Raw genomic sequence first — 6,512 nt, 5'->3', positions numbered from 1 at the left:
GAACTCTAGCCATGGAAGAATCTATTCATGTATCTTTTGATGAAACCAATCTTGAGATAAAGGATGAGTTAACTCATGAAGATGAATTATGGTGAAGTTCTTCTTCAAATGAAATTTCTATTATTGAATCTACAACTGATACCGAGTAATTGAAAATGAATGATAACCTACCATCTCAAGAGGAGCATACTCATTCAGGTTTACCAAAAGAGTGGAGAACTCATCGATACCATCCAATTGACAATGTTATTACTGAATTAAATACGGGTATCACAACCCGACGAATGCTTGATAAAGCTTGTCTTAACATGACCTTTGTCTCTCAAATCGAACCCTCAAAGATTGATGAAGCAATCGAGGATAAACACTGGATTCTTGCTATGCAGGAAGAATTAACCCAGCTTGAGAGAAACGAAGTTTAGGAACTTGTTCCTAGACCTAAAAATAGGAATGGTATTGGAACTCAGTGGGTATTTAGAAATAAATCTGATGAAAATGATATTATAGTTAGAAATAAAGCTCGACTAGTAGCCCAAGGATACAACTAGGAAGAAGGTGTCGATTTTGATGAAATCTTTGCTTCGGTCGCTAGACTTGAAGCTATAGGCTATTACTTGCATTTGCTTGCTCTTTGAATTTTCAGTTATATTAAATGGATGTAAAAATTGCTTTCCTCAACGGCTACATTCAAGAAGAAGTGTTTGTTGAACAACCTCATGGGTTTGAAGATTACAAACATCCTTCTTATGTCTGCAAATTAAAGAAAACTCTCTATGGCTTAAAACAAGCTCCTAGCGCATGGTATGATCGTCTAACTAAATTTCTACTTGAAAAAGGTTTCAACAAAGGAAAGGTCGACATTACTATCTTCATAAAGAAAATAAATCATCATACTCTATTTGTTCAAATTTATGTAGATGATATTATTTTCGGTTCTACTAATGAGTTGCTATGTAGTGATTTTGGCAATATGATGCAATGAGAATTTGAAATGTCTATGATGATGAAGTTAAATTACTTCCTTGGATTACAAATCAAACAGCTTGACAATAGTATTTCCGTAAGTCAATCCAAATACTGCAAAGATTTACTATAAAGATTTGACATGGATGGATGCAAGCAAATAGCTACTCCTATGGGATCTGGAACTTACATCGATACGGATGAAGCAGGAAAATCCATCGAGATATCAAAGTACCGAGGCATGATTGGATCTCTTTTATACTTAACTGCTAGTAGACATGATATAATGTTTAGTGTGTGTCTGTATGCTCGCTATCAATCCAAACCAAAAGAATTACACTTAGTTGATGTTAAGAAAATCATGAAATATCTTAAAGGCGCAACTAATGTTGGACTGTGGTATTCAAAAGAAAGTATATGTGGCTTGGTTGGATATTCAGATTCAGACTTTGCAGGATGCAAAACTGAGAGGAAAAGTACATGTGGTACTTGTCATATTTTATGGAATGTTTTAGTTTCTTGGTCAAGTAAGAAACATGCATGTGTAGTCCTAAGTACTACTGAAGCTGAATATATTGCAGCAGGTAGTTGTTGTGCCCAAGTGTTGTGTAGCCCTAAGCAACAATTACGAGATTATGGTTTAGACTTGGGTTGCACTCCTCTAAAATGTGACAATATTAGTGCAATAAACCTCACAAAGAATCTGATTATGCATTCAAGAACCAAACACATTGATATAAAGCATCACTTCCTTAGGGACCATGTCCAAAAGAAGGATGTGTTTGTAGAATTTTTTGATACTCATAACCAACTAGCAGATATATTCACTAAACCTTTGGCAAGAGAACCTTTCTATAAAATTAGACGAGAATTTTGCATTCTTGATGAAGCATACTTATCTTAAATGCTTATATATGATTATATGTATGCTTCATTATATCTATTTCGTGGCTACTTGAACTTAAAAGTGTTTATTTATGTTTAAAAATTTCATTTTTTGGGTTAAAAATCATTTTCATAGCTTAATTTCGCTTAAAAATAAGTTTTTCTAGGGTCAGTAATCGATTACACTATATAGTAACCGATTACAGGGTTGAACAACGTATTTTAGTAACATATTACTCAAAATGAGTAACCGATTACTCTGAGTTGTTGTTTGAAATGTTTTAAAATTTTAATTTGAGTAACCGATTACTTTGTGCTGTTATATATATATTTTTTCTGCATTTTTAAACTTTTTCAAACTTATCTTCCTCATCAACTCGTGCTCTCTCTTACTCAACTCTCTCATACCCTAAAATCTTCGTTTTTGATCTATTTTAAATGATTTTTGTGTCTATTCTTATCATATTTTCACTTCTAAACACTTCTAAACCATCATTTTCGTGTTGAATAACCTAAATCAAAAACCTCAAAACATAAACCTTCAAAATCGAAAAACCATGCCTTCCTCTTCAAAAACCAAGAAACAACACACCTCCACGACTCAAAAGAGGCAAGGAACTACTTCTATGGAGTCCAACCATCTGGATTTGGCAAACTTAAAGAGCATTATTTACTAAGTATACAAAAGAGTTGATTGGATTGCAAGTGTTATTATACTTCATACTTGTAAAAGCAATCCAAGTCATCATTCAAATTCTTCATTCATTGTAATTACTTTTTTTCACGGGGTGTGAATAGAAAGGGGATAGAGTTACTTGGAAATATGTTTTCCAATGTGATAAGTATTAGTAAGTGTGTAAGTTACATAGAGATATCAGAGTGAGATATTGTAATTACAACTCATAATATTAGTGGAAAATCTCTTGTGCTATAAGAGTATTGGACGTAGCCTTCGGTGGACAAGAAGGTGAACCAGTATAAAACATTTGCGTACTCTCTTCTCCCTTACCTCTTTGACTAATTCTTGTTTATTTTCTGCAATATTATCCGCTGCACTTTAACTCTTCATTTTGCAGAAAAAGTGATCATAATTTATAGTCAACTAATTCACCTCCCCCCCTCTTAGTTGCAATCTCAGTCTTACAATTAGGGTACCCACTTTTACCTCCTTCTTATCATCTTATGTTCCCATATTTATCATTTGAGTAGGTTCCTCATGTGACTCAATTTCTCGGGACTCTTGTTCAACTAACCTTAATAGCTCAGGTGGGGTTTCCCACTCTTCATCGATGTCTTCCTCATCCATTAAACTGACTAGATGATCATGACTGTACGAGTGGCTAGTAACATGGTTATTATTTCTGGGTTTGTCATTGGATCTGCATTGGGGTGGATGGTATGATTAGTTTTTTTTTTATCTTGGTTTCATTATTATTTTTGCTTGTTTGGGGTAATGTGTGTGTGTGGTGAATAAAAAATATATATATAGAGAGAAAATGAGACATGATATATGAAATGCATTTATTGAATTTATTGCTTGTACTATCTAGAAATACAAGTAGATATTTAAGAAAAAAAAAACGAAATGAAAAGCAAGCTAATAACACTAGATATCGCTAGCACTTTTATTACATATCTTTATAAAATACTTGTGGTGACACATTCTCTTCTGTCCAGTTGCCGAGCATGGTGCCTGGAGGGCAATGCATTATATAATCAATCCAGTCTTCTAGATCATTGTCCTCCACCATAGCAATTGTCCTAGATGCAAACCCCGAACTGATGAAGGTCTGACTGATGTGTGGGATGAGAATACCTCTAGCCACGTATTTAGACTGCCCTGGTCTAGCCAATCTTTTCTTCCTTTTTTCGTCAGCAACTTTTTCTCAATCCTTCTCAGTAGGCATGTAGCCTAGGTCGTATCGCTCCTTTATGCCTTGCAGCATCACCATATTTTCAATTCCTTGACAAAACTTTCCAAGTCCTTTTTCCGGTTGGTAACCCTTATTCAACATTACTTTAGCCATCAACAATGACGCCCTAGAAGCTTGGTGCCTTAGTGTGTACATTCCCTCATTCACCAAGGAGGCGCTGGCGATCTCCAGTCCCTGGAAGGAGGTTTCGAGAGCCTCGCCTGCCACCTCGATGTAGGGTGTTCTAGAGGGTTTTGATATCAGTAGGTCCTCTTCCCCCATAATGGTCAGGAGTTTCCCATCCATTATGAATTTTACCCGTTGGTGTAGAGTAAAGGGTATAACTCCTGATGCGTGGATCCAAGACTTTCCCAACAAACAACTATAAGAAGGGTTAATGTTCATGACATGGAATAAAATTTGAAAAACACAGGGCCCTATCTTTATGGACAACTCTATTTCTCCCATGACGTCACTCTTCGATTCATCAAATGCCCTTACTATCATTGAGCGTGGCATTATGTATGAGGAATCCAACGGGAGCCTGGAAAATGTCCTTTTTGACATGACGTTCAATGAAGAGCCATTGTCGATTAGGACCTTACCGATTAAGCAATCAAGGTACATTATTGAGTTATAGAGTGGACTATTGTGCCCCATTCCTTCAGCGGGTATTTCTTACTCAATAAAGGATACGTAATTGTCAGCCACTATGTTGTTGATTATACCACTGAGCTTGTCTCTGGTTATGTCGTGGCTAATGTGTGCCTGGTTTAGCACCTATAAGAGCACGTTTCGGTGGGCCTCAGAACTCATCAGTAAAGCGAGTATGGAAATCCGAGCTGGAGTGTGACTTAATTGGTCTACCACCTTATATTCACTATTCTTTACGAATTTCAGGAATTCATAAGCTTCCTCATTAGATACTCCACCTTTATCCTGAGGCGTGCATAATTCCTCCAAATTTGCTTCCACTTATTCTTCCACGGGAACGCTCACCTTAGCCTTCCCTTTGTTGGTGCTGACCAGGTTTTTTTTCTATATCTGGGGCACCGTAAACACGTCCACTTCTGGTTACTCTGTTGACTCTGGCTAGATTGGTGACATAAGAGGGTTGCTCTGATGTCTCGGTAGTGTTTTCATTATATATCCATAGCACTTCCTTGTCTGAATTGTAGGGGAAGGGTTGAGGCTTTGCCTCCATTACGGGCTTCATGACTCTTAGGACTGGTACCCATCATGGCGAGCGTAAGGACGTACTATGAGGAATGTTAAATACAGGCACGAAGCGGGTCATTGATGGTTTTCAAGTTGGACCCCTTTCTCCCTCGCCTTGTGTAACAACATTTACACTTCGGCACTTGGGACCTCTCTCTATAGTGATTAATCTCATGTCCAACATCTTTTGCAGCAATAGCTTGAACTCAAGACAACTTTCTAATGTGTGACCTTCTTGACCGTGCATCTCGCAACTATCAAGATCCTCATCTTCCCTCAGTATTTCCACCATCCCATGTCTGCACATCTCCTGGTAAATAACCTTCAGCGGAGTCTTTATCTCATGAACTTCCCAAATATAAAAGCCATATGGTGCGTCCTCTACAGCATTAATACCTTGTTTGTCATGATTGGGAAATGGGTTTCAGTCCACATCTCGTGTATTTTCCTCAAACACTAGTTTTTTTGTGTTTATTAGTTCTTAAACCTTATACTTGATAGTCTGACAGTGTTCCATAGAGTAAACGACAACTCCAGAGTGATATGTATGTAACGCCCCGAAAAATACTTCTCAAAAACATTGCGGAAAAATGGGTAATTTTTTTTGTTGAAATGAATTATATAAAATTGCATCCTTTCCAAATCTTCCTTTTCCGGGACATCACTTTAAGTAACTCAAATGCGGAAAATCAACTTATCGTTATCGAATGATAACTTAACCTGATTCACAATTTCCTGAATAACACAATTCACGGTTAAGTCATAGTTAATTATAACAGACTAGGTCAGCAAGGCGAAAACTACATCGCCGCTAACATATACAAAATCAAAAGAAACACAGCCCCCACCAAAAAAAGGGGACATCGACTCATCCACAAGCTGACTCAAAAGATTCCAGGAATGTTGGAGCCCTCACTCGGGTCCTCCTCCTCCTCCGAGTCAGACACGAGGTCGATCACCTCCACCGAGCTCTCTACATTTACAAGCTCAACGACCTCGTCCTCCTCCTCCTCTTCTTCCACCTCATTATGCCATAACTCAGCGGCATAATTCGTAGGGGATGACATTCTCAAAAGTGGAGCCTTCTTGCAGGGACCTCCTCCAAGAACCCAACACCTCTTGGCTCTACTGGATGATGGAGCATCCAAACAATTTGGCCACGTCCTCTGACCGTGGGAGGGAGCAGCGCCATCACTCCTGACTGGCGGGTATCGAAGTCCGTCATCTGGAGACATCAGCCTCTTTGGCGGCAAGGTGAAGGAAGTGTCAATGTAGGTGTCGGGTTGAGGGATCATCATCGATGAGCCGTTGCACACCATGTGCAACGATAGACCGCAGAGGCCTGTGTATGTATATTTGTGCCCGTCACTATCTCATTGTCCCATCGGGGACATCGTGAAGTGATAACCTCGAATGTGAGTGATGTTGTTGGCCATCTACATAGCAAATATATACAAAACAAGAACAATACAGCATAGAGAGGAAGACATCTAATGAACATAAATTCATTGACGGCGTGGACTTACTCAGAAT

This window comes from Lupinus angustifolius, chromosome LG18 (genome assembly GCF_001865875.1).
Source record: "Lupinus angustifolius cultivar Tanjil chromosome LG18, LupAngTanjil_v1.0, whole genome shotgun sequence".
NCBI classification, from domain to species: Eukaryota; Viridiplantae; Streptophyta; class Magnoliopsida; order Fabales; family Fabaceae; genus Lupinus; species Lupinus angustifolius.
Note: the sequence above shows the minus strand (reverse complement) of the source record.